The 14,112-nt window shown below is 44.1% G+C and overlaps 1 long non-coding RNA gene across 1 annotated transcript; it reads left to right on the top strand.

Moving 5' to 3' along the window:
- Positions 1-2,858: 2,858 nt before the first annotated feature.
- Positions 2,859-6,345, top strand: LOC127307670 (uncharacterized). Its single transcript, XR_007855709.2, has 3 exons — positions 2,859-3,626; positions 5,290-5,370; positions 5,516-6,345. It is a non-coding gene; the product is annotated as an uncharacterized lncRNA (long non-coding RNA).
- The last annotated feature ends 7,767 nt before the right edge of the window (positions 6,346-14,112 follow it).

Below are 14,112 nucleotides of genomic sequence, written 5' to 3'. Positions count from 1 at the left end.
GCGGTTCTCGTGTGTTCTGGATGCTTCCGGTGAAAATAGGAACTTGGGCGTTGATTTCGTCCGATTCCGAGAATATTTCGTTACTAGGATTTCTGAAACCAAAAACAGCAGAAAACAGGAACTGGCACTTCGGCATCTTGTTAATAGGTTAGTTCCAGAAAATGCACGAATATGACATAAAGTGTGCATAAAACATGTAGATAACATCAATAATGTGGCATGGAACATAAGAAATTATCGATACGTCGGAGACGTATCAGCATCCCCAAGCTTAGTTCTGCTCGTCCCGAGCAGGTAAAACGATAACACAGATAATTTCTGGAGTGACATGCCATCATAACCTTGATCATACTATTTGTAAAGCATATGTAGTGAATGCAGCGATCAAAACAATGTATATGACATGAGTAAACAAGTGAATCATATAGCAAAGACTTTTCATGAATAGCACTTCAAGACAAGCATCAATAAGTCTTGCATAAGAGTTAACTCATAAAGCAATAATTCAAAGTAAAGGTATTGAAGCAACACAAAGGAAGATTAAGTTTCAGCGGTTGCTTTCAACTTATAACATGTGTATCTCATGGATAATTGTCAACATAGAGTAATATAATAAATGCAATATGCAAATATGCAGGAATCAATGCACAGTTCACACAAGTGTTTGCTTCTTGAGGTGGAGAGAAATAGGTGAACTGACTCAACATTGAAAGTAAAAGAATGGTCCTCCATAGAGGAAAAGCATCGATTGTTATATTTGTGCTAGAGCTTTGATTTTGAAAACATGAAACAATTTTGTCAACGGTAGTAATAAAGCATATGTATCATGTAAATTATATCTTACAAGTTGCAAGCCTCATGCATAGTGTACTAATAGTGCCCGCACCTTGTCCTAATTAGCTTGGACTACCGGATCATCACAATGCACATGTTTTTACCAAGTGTCACAAAGGGGTACCTCTATGCCGCCTATACAAAGGTCTAAGGAGAAAGCTCGCATTGGATTTCTCGCTATTGATTATTCTTCAACTTAGACATCCATACCGGGACAACATAGACAACAGATGATGGACTCCTCTTTTATGCATAAGCATGTAACAACAATTAATAATTTTCTCATTTGAGATTGAGGATATATGTCCAAAACTGAAACTTCCACCATGGATCATGGCTTTAGTTAGCGGCCCAATGTTCTTCTCTAACAATATGCATGCTTAACCATAAGGTGGTAGATCTCTCTTACTTCAGACAAGACGGACATGCATAGCAACTCACATGAAATTCAACAATGAATAGTTGATGGCGTCCCCAGTGAACATGGTTATCGCACAACAAGCAACTTAATAAGAGATAAAGTGCATAATTACATATTCAATACCACAATAGTTTTTAAGCTATTTGTCCCATGAGCTATATATTGCAAAGGTGAATGATGGAACTTTAAAGGTAGCACTCAAGCAATTTACTTTGGAATGGCGGAAAATACCATGTAGTAGGTAGGTATGGTGGACACAAATGGCATAGTGGTTGGCTCAAGTATTTGGATGCATGAGAAGTATTCCCTCTCGATACAAGGTTTAGGCTAGCAAGGCTTATTTGAAACAAACACAAGGATGAACCGGTGCAGCAAAACTCACATAAAAGACATATTGAAAACATTATAAGACTCTACACCGTCTTCCTTGTTGTTCAAACTCAATACTAGAAATTATCTAGACCTTAGAGAAACCAAATATGCAAACCAAATTTTAGCATGCTCTATGTATTTCTTCATTAATGGGTGCAAAGCATATGATGCAAGAGCTTAAACATGAGCACAACAATTGCCAAGTATCACATTACCCAAGACATTAATAGCAATTACTACATGTATCATTTTCCAATTCCAACCATATAACAATTTAACGAAGAAGAAACTTCGCCATGAAAATTAAAAGCTAAGAACACATGTGTTCATATGAACCAGCGGAGCGTGTCTCTCTCCCACACAAGCATGATGTAATCCAATTTATTCAAACACAAACAAAAACAAGAAACATACAGACGCTCCAAGTAAAGCACATAAGATGTGATGGAATAAAAATATAGTTTCAGGGGAGGAACCTGATAATGTTGTCGATGAAGAAGGGGATGCCTTGGGCATCCCCAAGCTTAGATGCTTGAGTCTTCTTAATATATGCAGGGGTGAACCACCGGGGCATCCCCAAGCTTAGAGCTTTCACTCTCCTTGATCATGTTGCATCATACTCCTCTCTTGATCCTTGAAAACTTCCTCCACACCAAACTCGAAACAACTCATTAGAGGGTTAGTGCACAATAAAAATTAACATATTCAGAGGTGACACAATCATTCTTAACACTTCTGGACATTGCATAAAGCTACTGGACATTAATGGATCAAAGAAATTCATCCAACATAGCAAAAGAGGCAATGCGAAATAAAAGGCAGAATCTGTCAAAACAGAACAGTTCGTATTTACGAATTTTATTAGGCCACCAGACTTGCTCAAATGAAAATGCTCAAATTGAATGAAAATTGCGTACATATCTGAGGATCATGCACGTAAATTGGCTTAATTTTCTGAGCTACCTACAGGGAGGTAGACCCAGATTCGTGACAGCAAAGAAATCTGGAACTGCGCAGTAATCCAAATCTAGTACTTACTTTTCTATCAACGGCTTTACTTGGCACAACAAAACACTAAACTAAGATAAGGAGAGGTTGCTACAGTAGTAAACAACTTCCAAGACACAAATCACCACTACTATTAAAAGGGAGAGAGGGTGGTGATCCAATCAATCCTAGCCGCTAACCAATGTATCAACGATGCACCTCGCTTCCGCGTTTTGTCCGCCAGTCCGCTCCCCCATCACTGATAATCACGTCTCTCCCACGTCCCCGCTCTCCATCGTGCGTTCCTCAACACCACGCCCAAACCGCCTCCGCTTGCCCCACCCCTACCGCTACCAATCGTCGCCTGCCCCTGGTACGCCGCAGTTACGTCACGAGCCAGACGAGATCCACGTGAGGAAGGGGAGGAGCCTGCAGGAGGTGCTGCGAACTGTCGGCGGTGGTGGCCGGAATCGACCGGTGGGCCGTCGACCGAATCGAGTGGTACCTGGCAGTTGTGGGCAGAGCCGAAGGTGAGGCGGCGCTGACTAGCAGTTGCGGGCGGAGCCGGAGGTGAGGCGGCGGCCGAGGACTGGCAGCAGGCGAGCGGAATTGTGTGGCGGCCAGATCCTGGCGAATCACGAGCGGAATCGCGGTCCGGCGGCGTGCAAGTCAAGACCGCAACAGGGTCCTAGAAGAATAGCAGCAGCGCATGGATCGCGCGGGAAGAAATCGAGAAGCGGCAGTGCGCATGCTCTACAGGGGTACGAGGGCAGCACATTAGCAGCTGACAGCGGAAATCACAATTGCGACCGGCACGTTGCCAAGGAAGAGATGAATAAAGGAAGATAAGAGAAAAAGGATCACCGCAACCTTCGATGCCCGCTCCAAGTCGGAGTAGGCTCGGTTGCTAGGTCTATCGGCCATGGCGTGCACGCTGCTCAGGGGAGCGCCCGCACCAATCTGCATGGCTGAACCAGGGGATTTGTACATCTCTCGGTGGCCAAAATCGATGGTACGATCAGTTTGATATGATTCATCTTAGTCATCAGGGCTGACTCTCTAAAATATGCAATCGACGTCCTCACACTAAGTTCTCTGTATGAGGAATTTGATCCAACTCCTCCATTTTGTGGCTCTCCAAATGTTAAACACATTTCTATTTGAGCATATGAGTTTTGTTCTGCATGCCATTCAATTTTCATTTTTTATTTTTAATCGTAGTTTGTGGGTTCATTCTCTAGCTCCGAGGCATTGTTATCGTGTGCCGGGGATTCAGTTTAAAAAAAGAAGGTTGTTGGTTGGCAAGCATTCAGTTTATGACTTTATGTACTGCTGCTCCTAGAGGGTTCTTTTTATGGATGATAAGGTGGGAGTTAATAACTTTGAAAGATGATGGGCGACGGCCGTTGGATTTGAAGATGTCGTTGCCCAGCACGTCGAATAGGACGGCAAACTCCTCGCCCTTGGGGTAGTTGCCGAAGTTGGTGGTGAAGGACCAGGAGGGTTGGCCAGCAGCAGCAATGCTAATATCATCGAAATCCTGCTCGATCAGGGTACGCAACTTGCCGTTGTAGTGTTGTTTCTGCTGCATCGCTTCTACAACAGTTTTGGTCTGAATTTGTGTATACAAGTTCTGAAAAGCATGGTTTTGCTCCTTGCAAATGTAGGTCCTTAATGGTTCATTCTTTGCAGAGTTCAATATTTGAAGCGATCTTCAGAGATTACAGAAGTTCATTCTTTGCATATTTCAATACTTGTAGGTCCTTAATAGTTCATTCTTTGCAGAGGTACTAAACCGTACCTTTGTACCCAACTGTAACAACCGATCTTGAGATTCAGATATTACAGAAGCTACAAATCATTTTCCCTGTGTCGTCCAAGTAATTAGAGCCATCCATGACTTTTACTAATTGATTTATTTAAAAGAACTCACAATTGACCGTCAGACAGAAACACATGATTCTTTGTTGGTGGAAATACATTCAACTAGAAGAACCAAATACTTAAGACGATATGGAGCCTGCCACAACCGATGTGTCATCTCTATAGTATGCATCACCTATAGGGTATGGCTTCACCAATTATGAATGCATAAAGTTAACTGTCTTCACTTGCATCGTCTGTTGATAGTGCCTCTTTATCTTTTCTGAGGAATAAGACGGTGCTCTTGCAGAAAGAATGCCTTCCTGCCATGGAGGCTTGTGGGTACACCATTGATGTTGCAAACTTTGTAGTAGCCGATTTGGGACAATTGCATTGCTATATTCCCTAGAGTTACAGTCATAGTTTTAAATAGCGGGCTATGAAAAATAGCGGCAGCCCTCTAAATCAGGCTATAGCGGGTTAAATGAGGCTATAGCGGCTAATTTGTATATGATTTCATTTAGCGGCAACATGCTCAAACAGCTATAGCGAGGCTATAGCCAGGCTATAGCCGGCTATTTGAAACTATGTTACAGTGCACAGCCTCATACCAACCAGGGTCAAGTAATTTTGATTTTACAAGAACATAAATTTATCTTACTGCTGGTATATCTCATACCTGTTCCTTCTTTTTCTTTCTCTTGGATAAACATTACAGTATGACACATATCTGGTTGTTACAATTCCCATTCAATATATCAATATCTTTACTATACGGTTTTCACCTGATATATAAATGTACATTTTTACAGGCAGTTTTGGAACATAAGAGTGGAGCTGTGCAAAATTCTTCCACCGACAAAAATACCCCACAACCCAAGCCATGGTGACAGGTAGGCTCCTTACTAACAGAAGGGAATGCATTCCTTATATATCTTTCTCACTTGGTGGAATTCAAGATATTTTGCATATGTCTTTGTAGCTTAAAACAAAAGCTTAAAATGTTCTTCCATTTGATTGTACCATGTACCCCAAAAGTTCGAATATCTGGGACTCCTTAACCTGCAGAGTCACCTTCTCTTGAGGTACCAACACACACGTTTCACAAGGTCAGAACTAAGATGAGAGAGTTGTGATCTACCATTGAATCTTATTTGTATGTTTATGCGACACCACTTCGGGGTTTGATGATGACAGTTTTATAGTTTTACAGTTCATATTTATGATTTTCTTTCATCTGAAGTATCCATTATGTTTGATTTTTGTCGTGTCTGTGTACAGAGTTCTGAAAAACAATGGCATTTTGCACACAAGTTATGAATCCCCACATCTATCATATATGTCCATTCTATAATAAGCTCAAACAAGATTTTATTATACTTTTTTAGAAGCACAGAGTTTAAGGTATGTAGATTTTTATTCCTGTTCCTAACTTTATTTTTGTAAATGGAATATGTAAGGTTTATTCTCAGGATCATTGGCATCGTTTTCTTATGTACCATGGTTAGTTCTGACACATAAACAACATATTATCAAGAATGGAATGTGTAATTGTTCATATTGTCTCAGTTTTAGTAAGACACATAAACATTATCTGGTTTCTTTATCTTGAAGACACATAAACAACATCTTATCTACTTATTTCCTTTTCCCGAAAAATAATTTACAAGATAATACTTTAACTATGATTCTATTTCTACTTTTTTCTATAGTTCCTCGTGCAAGGCGGCAAATTTTGATAGGAGATATTTGTTTTTTACGTATATGTTGTTTACTGTTTAGTGACATACTTCAGGTGTTTTTAAGGGAAGTAACATACATCAAATTATTTGTGAACATTATGAAATTTAAATAATAAAAATTCAACTAAATCATGTGCATTAGTCAACACGTGCATTGCACGTGCACCATTACTAGTATAAAATAAAGTACTGTAGCAAAATAACACATGGGTTATCTCCCAAGAAGTTCTTTCTTTATAGCCATTAAGATGGGTTCAGCAGTTTTAATGATGCACTCGCAAGAAATAGTATTTGAAGCAAAAGAGAGCATCAAGAGGAAAATTCAAAACACATTTAAGTCTAACATGCTTCCTATGCATAGGAATCTTGTAAATAAACAAGTTCATGAAGAGCAAAGTAACAAGCATAGGAAGATAAAACAAGTATAGCTTGAAAAATTTCAGCACATAGAGAGGCATTTTAGTAACATGAAAATTTCTACAACCATATTTTCCTCTCTCATAATAACTTTCAGTAGCATCGTGAGCAAACTCAACAATATAACTATCACATAAAGCATTCTTATCATGAGTCTCATGCATAAAATTATTACTCTCCACATAGGCATAGTCAATTTTATTAGTAATAGTGGGAGCAAATTCAACAAAGTAGCTATCATTATTATTCTCATCAAGTGTTGGAGGCATAGTATAATCACAACAAAATTTACTCTCCATAGTAGGTGGCACCAAAAGACCACTATCATTATAATCATCATATATGGGAGGCAAAGTATCATCAAAGAAAATTTTCTCCTCAATGCTTGGGGGACTAAAAAGATCATGAAAACCAGCTTCCCCAAGCTTAGAACTTTCAATATCATTATCAACAATGGTGTTCAAAGCGTTCATACTAATATTACTACCAGCATGCAAATAAGATTCCATAGGTTTTTTAATTTTCGCATCAAACAATCCATGTTTTAAATCAGGAAATAGCAGAAGAAGCTCATTCTTGTCCATTATGCCAAACTAGTGTAAACAAGAAACAAAAAGATGCAATTGCAGGATCTAAAGGAAATAGCTTCGAGTACTTACAACAACGGAAATTAGCTTGGTAGCCGAGGTCCAGAGTGTGAGTACCTTTTACCTTTCCTCCCCGGCAACGGCGCCAGAAAATAGCTTGATGTCTACTTCCCCCTCCTTTTCCTGTAGACAGTGTTGGGCCTCCAAGAGCAGAGGTTTGTAGAACAGCAGCAAGTTTTCCCTTAAGTGGATCACCCAAGGTTTATCGAACTCAGGGAGGAAGAGGTCAAAGATATCCCTCTCATGCAACCCTGCAACCACAAAGCAAGAAGTCTCTTGTGTCCCCAACACACCTAATAGGTGCACTAGTTCGGCGAAGAGATAGTGAAATACAGGTGGTATAAATAAGTATGAGCAGTAGCAACGGTGCCAGAGAATAGCTTGCTGGCGTGTAGTTGATGGTGGTAGTATTGCAGCAGTAGTAACGCAGTGAAACAGTAAACAAGCAGTAGTAACGCAGCAGTAGTAACACAGTAAGACAGTAAACAAGTAGCGATAGCAGTATTTAGGAACAAGGCCTAGGGATTAGACTTTCACTAGTGGACACTCTCAACATTGATCACATAACAGAACAGATAAATGCATACTCTACACTCTTGTTGGATGATGAACGCATTGCGTAGGATTACACGAACCCTCAATGCCGGAGTTAACAAGCTCCACAATTTGTTCATATTTAAGTAACCTTATAGTGTAAGATAGATCAATAGACTAAACCAAGTACTAACATAGCATGCACACTGTCACCTTCATGCATATGTAGGAGGCATAGATCACATCAATATTATCATAGCAATAGTTAACTTCGCAATCTACAAGAGATCATGATCATAGTATAAACCAAGTACTAACACAGTAACACGGTGCACACACTGTCACCTTTACACACGTGCAGGAGGAATAGAACTACTTTAATAACATTGCTAGAGTAGCACATAGATAAATTGTGATACAAACTCATATGAATCTCAATCATGTAAAGCAGCTCATGAGATTATTGTATTGAGGTACATAGGAGAGAGATGAACCACATAGCTACCGGTACAGCCCCGAGCCTCGATGGAGAACTACTCCCTCCTCATGGGAGCAGCAGCGGTGATGAAGATGGCGGTGGAGATGGCAGCGGTGTCGATGGAGAAGCCTTCCGGGGGCACTTCCCCGCTCCGGCAGGGTGCCGGAACAGAGACTCCTGTCCCCCAGATCTTGGCCTCGCGATGGCGGCGGCTCTGGAAGGTTTCTGTGGTTTTCGTCAATTGGTGTCGAAGTTTTAGGTCACGACGGCTTAAATAGGCGAAGAGTCGGAGTCGGAGGGGCCACGGGCTGCCCAAACCATAGGGGGGCGCGCCCCCACAGCGCCGGGGTGTGGTTTGGTGGCCCTGTCCCCCTTCTCTGGCGGTTCTCGTGTGTTCTGGATGCTTCTGGTGAAAATAGGAACTTGGGCGTTGATTTCGTCCGATTCCGAGAATATTTCGTTACTAGGATTTCTGAAACCAAAAACTGCAGAAAACAGGAACTGGCACTTCGGCATCTTGTTAATAGGTTAGTTCCAGAAAATGCACGAATATGACATAAAGTGTGCATAAAACATGTAGATAACATCAATAATGTGGCATGGAACATAAGAAATTATCGATACGTCGGAGACGTATCAATTACTTTCTGAGCTCTATTGGACGGCCTACCCTTCTGAATCATCGAGACCGCTCCGTTGGAATTGGGATCCACATATGGAGGTGGTTGTGGTGCTGCCGCTATTCTGAGCTGGTGTCGATTCTCGTCCGTAATTGCGGGAGGAGGTGGCAAGTGGATCTCACTCCTTGGCCCTTGAGGGTTTCTATTTGTCGCCTGAGCATTGGCTTGCCCTGCATACCTTAGCATTGCCTGAAAATTTCGACAATCCTTCTGCAAGTGTCCTGACTGTCTCTTCCCGTTACTGTCGAGATAGAAGTGCATCTGACACGGCCCGTTCATAATATCCTCGGGAGACACGAAAGGTCTCTGGAACCTTGGCCCACTATTTAGCCTGTTGTTTCGGGAGTCATCTCTATTGTCGCCTCGCTGCTCGTTGCTCCTTTGATAGTCATCTCTATTGCTCCCTCCAGTGCTTGCTCGAAATCCAGCCGAGATTTGGCCAGGAGCATCATAATTCGAGAATTGCCGAGAAAATCGACGTCTATTTTGATAATTTCGACCACGGTCATCCTCTGGTGACCTATGCCGTTTGTTGTGAACAGCATCTTCTCCATCTGCCCACCTGTTTGCTATCTCCAACAACGCTGATACTATTTTTGGGTTAGTTCTCCCCAAATCCTCGACAAAATCTCCTCGTCGGATTCCTGCGACGAACGCATCTATCGCTCTCTCGTCAGATATATTCTCTGCCGAGTTTTTAATGATATTCCACCTTTGGATATACTTTCTCATTGATTCATCCTGCTTTTGTCGACACGCTCTCAGCTCTTCTAACGATGCAGGTTTTTTGCAGGTAGATCGAAAGTTCTTGACGAACACGTCCTCGAAACTGTCCCAGCTGTCGATGGAACCCGGTGGAAGCTTTTTTATCCAAGATCTCGCGGCTCCACTTAAATGCACTTGGATGCTCTGCATGGCTGTTGCTCTGGTTCCTCCTATCAGCTTCACCGTCTCAAGATAATCAACTAGCCAATCCTCTGGGTCTTGCAAGCCGTCGAACTTTTTGAAGTTATCGGGTAATTTGAACCCTGGAGGAACTCGAGTTTTCCGTACCCTCCTTGTGAAGCACAGCAGCCCACACATATCCTCGTCATCTATCTCCGGGGAGTGCCGATGTTCCCTTCTGCTTTGTCGTGCTCTGTCCACCTGTGCTTGAGCTGCTGTATCTCTTGCTCCACTTGCTCTCTCGGGAGCTGGTGCTGCTGCAGCGGGTCGTGGACTATTTTGCCTTGCTGATCCTTTGGGAGGCGAAGTTACGAACGCCGTCCCCATGGCCCCAACTCCTGCCATGGCCATGTTGTACAATGCTTCTCTTGGATCTCCAGGAGGTGGCTTCGATGCAAGGATAAAGGCTTGCGTCGCCATATACCCAGCTTCCGGTGTCTTAGGGATAATGTTCCCTCTTGTGTCTATCGACATAAAGGACATATCGAGGTTTTGAACCAAGTTCTCCCTATCAGCCTCAGGTATGTTTTGCAGCCTCGATCTTGCTCTATTCCGAGCTTCTCTATGGCTATCTCCCGAAGTTCCTGAATGTCGACTTAACTCCGCCCTTTGCCTGCTTGACGCGGAAGCTGCCTCCTTTCTTCTGTTTAAACAGCTGTCTGTTTTTCCAATTCCCTTCCAGCTCGAGTGAGCCTATATTGGTATGCTTGTAATTCTTCCATCGTAGCGGTGGTGGCCATTGGTTTTGAACCATCCATAGCTCTTGTGGCTCTATCCCATGCTGCTTGCGGAAGTTGAACTCTAACACGTGGTGTAGGTCTGACGTATTTATTGCCTAAACCTCGCCTTAGGTCAGAGGGATCGACATATGGATTTCCCAAATCGTCGAAAGCCTCTGAAGTCTCTTCCTGATCGCGACTTGCTTCTCCAATGGCGTAGATCTGATGATATTTTGAATTCTGAACCTTGCTGGTTTTGGTGACACCATCATAGAGATTGGTGAAGACCTTGCCAACGGTAGTGGATCTGTCGATGAAGTTGAAGCTGTCGAGGCTGCTCGAGTCATCGCTTATATCTGAGTCCGCAGATGACTCGAAGGACATGTCACTGAAGATCTTGGCGACTTTTCGCTTGCTCTGGTGCTGATGAAGCGTGGCGAAGATGTCTCCTCGTCGCCTGACTCGATTGACGTTGTTGAACTCGGAAAACCGGAGTCGACTTCCGCTAATCCCGATGAGATCGGAATTTCGAGACGATACGCTCCATCTTTCTCGACGCGAAAGTGGAACCTTCTGAACGTCATCTCCATAGGCTCCTCCAGATACGCATATGCATCCAAACGGGAGGGCGGGTGAGGAACAAAATCGGCTAGACCAGTTTCGATCTGTTTACCTCGATCCATCGTGTTGCTTGTTGTTGATGAAGTCGACGATATGTTTACCTCGGTCCATCGCAAGACATAAATTTAGGATAAACATGAAGGACAAATGGTGTTCTTCGAGAGATAATTATTATAAATACACAAATGACTTCAAAGTCCCTTCCGCTTGGTCCTTGTGACCCCACCGGTATCGTCGCGACTCCTTATGTACGGAGGAACACTTGACCTAGGTAGCGTCGTCCTTCTTCTTCTTAGTGTGTAGGTTCTATCATCTTCATCGGGTTCTTCCATCATTGGGTCTCCGACGAGGCCATCGAAGTCTTGGTCGTCGGCAACTCCATCCATTACGACGAGGGCCCTTTTTCCTCTCCTTACGACAACACGGCTGGGCCTTGACGGGTCAGTTATGAAGAAGCATTGCTCGACATGCTTAGCCAATACCCAAGGCTAATTTTGCGCGGTGGGGTTCTTGGTCTTGGATTTGGGGGGGGCAGTCGCATGGTGGTGATATACGCATCTTCTTTTGTGACGTCTGTAGCCCATCTGACACGAAACATCGGTAGCTTCTCCCCGACGTAGTTGAGCTCCCAGATTTCCTCGATCCTTCCGTAGTACCTTTTCTTCTCTTCACCCGTGTACGATTCCATCGTCACACCCGAGTTCTGATAGTCGCTTCTTTTGTCTCTCTCCTCTCTGGAGAATGTGTAACTGTTGATGTCGTATTTCTCATAAGTAATGAGGTTGGGGGCGGGCCCATAAGACAAGGCCAATATCATTTTGTCTACGTCGCTTGCCATTGGTGGGGGATTGGCATCAATCTGGTCTTTGAACCAGCTCGCAAAAGAGGAGTTGTGCGCTCTAAATACCTCTTCTTCCGTCATCGGCTTGTCAGCCCTGCTCTTGATCATGTTTATGTGCTGATCCACCCAAGGCTCTACCTCGTTCATGTGATGTAGTGCTACTAAGTGGCCCCTGTTGAAGTCTGTTCTCCTATCATCTTGACCCGCGTCGAGTTCCCTCCTGCCAGCGTTGTGGCCTACTCCCTCAAATCTGCCGAGGTGCTTGTTGGCGGGCAATCCAACCGGACGTGGGTCATCCTTGTTTAAATAATTCTTGCAGAAAGAGATGCACTCCTCGGTGAGAAAGCCCTGGACGATGCTTCCATCCGGATGTGCCCTGTTACGAACGTATCCTTTGATGAAGCCATTCATTCTTTCTAACGCCATCATGTTGTGAAGGAACGCGGCCCGAGATCCTCGATATCGTCCACTATATGCACCAGCAGATAGACCATGATGTCAAAGAATGCGGGCGGGAAGTACATCTCCATCTCGCATAGGATGGTGACGATCTCTTCCTGCAGCCTCCCGAGTTTCTTGACGGTTATCGACTTTCGAGTGATGACGTCGAAGACGTTACACAGGTCAGTCAGCGTCGCACGAACGTGCGGTTCCATTATCCCTCGGATAGCAACCGAAAGTATCTGCGTCATCATGACATGACAGTCATGAGACTTCATCCCGCTGAAGATTTTTTTCGTCGTGTCCAGCCATCTGCGTATCAGCCCCGCGTAGCCTAGGGGAAATTTTACTTCTAGGAGGCACTTGAAGAATTGTTCGAGCTCATCGGGATTTAGAGTGAAGCAGGAGGGGCGAGGAGTTTCGCTCTGCTTGGCCGCCCTTTTGCGTTTGCGACCATCCGTCTCCTCCTCCTCAGTTTCCTGGTCAACCGGCGCGAAATGAAGCTCTTTTCTGATATCAAGGGCCATCAGGTCGTGTCTTGCTTTCGACCCGTCTTTGGTCCTCTCCGGCATGTTGAGCACAGTGCCAAGCAAGCTCTCGCACACGTTCTTCGTGATATGCATGACATCAAGGCTATGAGGCGTACCGAGGAACTTCCAGTACGGCAAGTCCCAAAACACGGACCTCCTTTTCCATACCCCCAAGAGCGGCCCGAGTTCCTTTTTCTTTCTCTTGTCTCCTTTCTTCCGCTTATGGATCTTTATCTTACCTGTCGGAGGGCAGTCTTTCCAGTTTTTCAACAGAGTATCTATCTCTTCGCCGTTTCACCTAGGTGGAGGTCCCTCGACCTCATCCTTCCCATTGAACAGGTCTCCACGCTTCCTCCACGGGTCATTCTTGGGAAGCCACATTCGATGCCTCATGTAGACGGTTTTTGAAGACCCGGGATCCTTACCCAGCTGTAAAAAACGGCGTCTTTTCCATGCACCTCACACATGCCTTGTGTCCGTGGCACACCTGGCACGCGATATATCCGTATCCAAGATAAGCCTGCAACGTCGTCAACAGTGTGGCTTTCATACGGAAAGTTTCTTGTCCGTAGGCATCCCAAGTTTCTATCCCTTCCTCCCACAGAGTGACTAGATCCTCCTTCAATAGCTCCAGATACAGGTTGATATCGCTCCCTGGCTGCGTCGGCCCTTGGATTAGCATACTCATGTGTATGCACTTCTTCTTCAGGCATAGCCATGGAGGGAGGTTGTACATCCATACAAACACGGGCCAGGTGCTGTGCTTGCTGCTTTGGTTCCCAAACGGATTGAGTCCGTCGGTGCTCGCACCCAACCTGATGTTCCTTGGTTCTTTCCCAAATTGTTCGTAATACTCATCGTCTAATGTTTTCCACTGGCTTGCATCCGAAGGGTGTGTTAGCACTGGGTTTTCAACCCGTTCTACATCACGCATCACCGCCTCCTTTCTTTCCGTGTGCCAATGCATGAGCTTTGCTTCCTTGGGGTCCACGAAGTACCGCTGCAGATGAGGCATGAGCGGGAAGTACCACACAACTTTT

This window comes from Lolium perenne, chromosome 6 (assembly GCF_019359855.2).
Source record: "Lolium perenne isolate Kyuss_39 chromosome 6, Kyuss_2.0, whole genome shotgun sequence".
Taxonomy (NCBI): Eukaryota; Viridiplantae; Streptophyta; class Magnoliopsida; order Poales; family Poaceae; genus Lolium; species Lolium perenne.
Note: the sequence above shows the minus strand (reverse complement) of the source record. Positions and strands in the feature narration are given on the sequence as shown.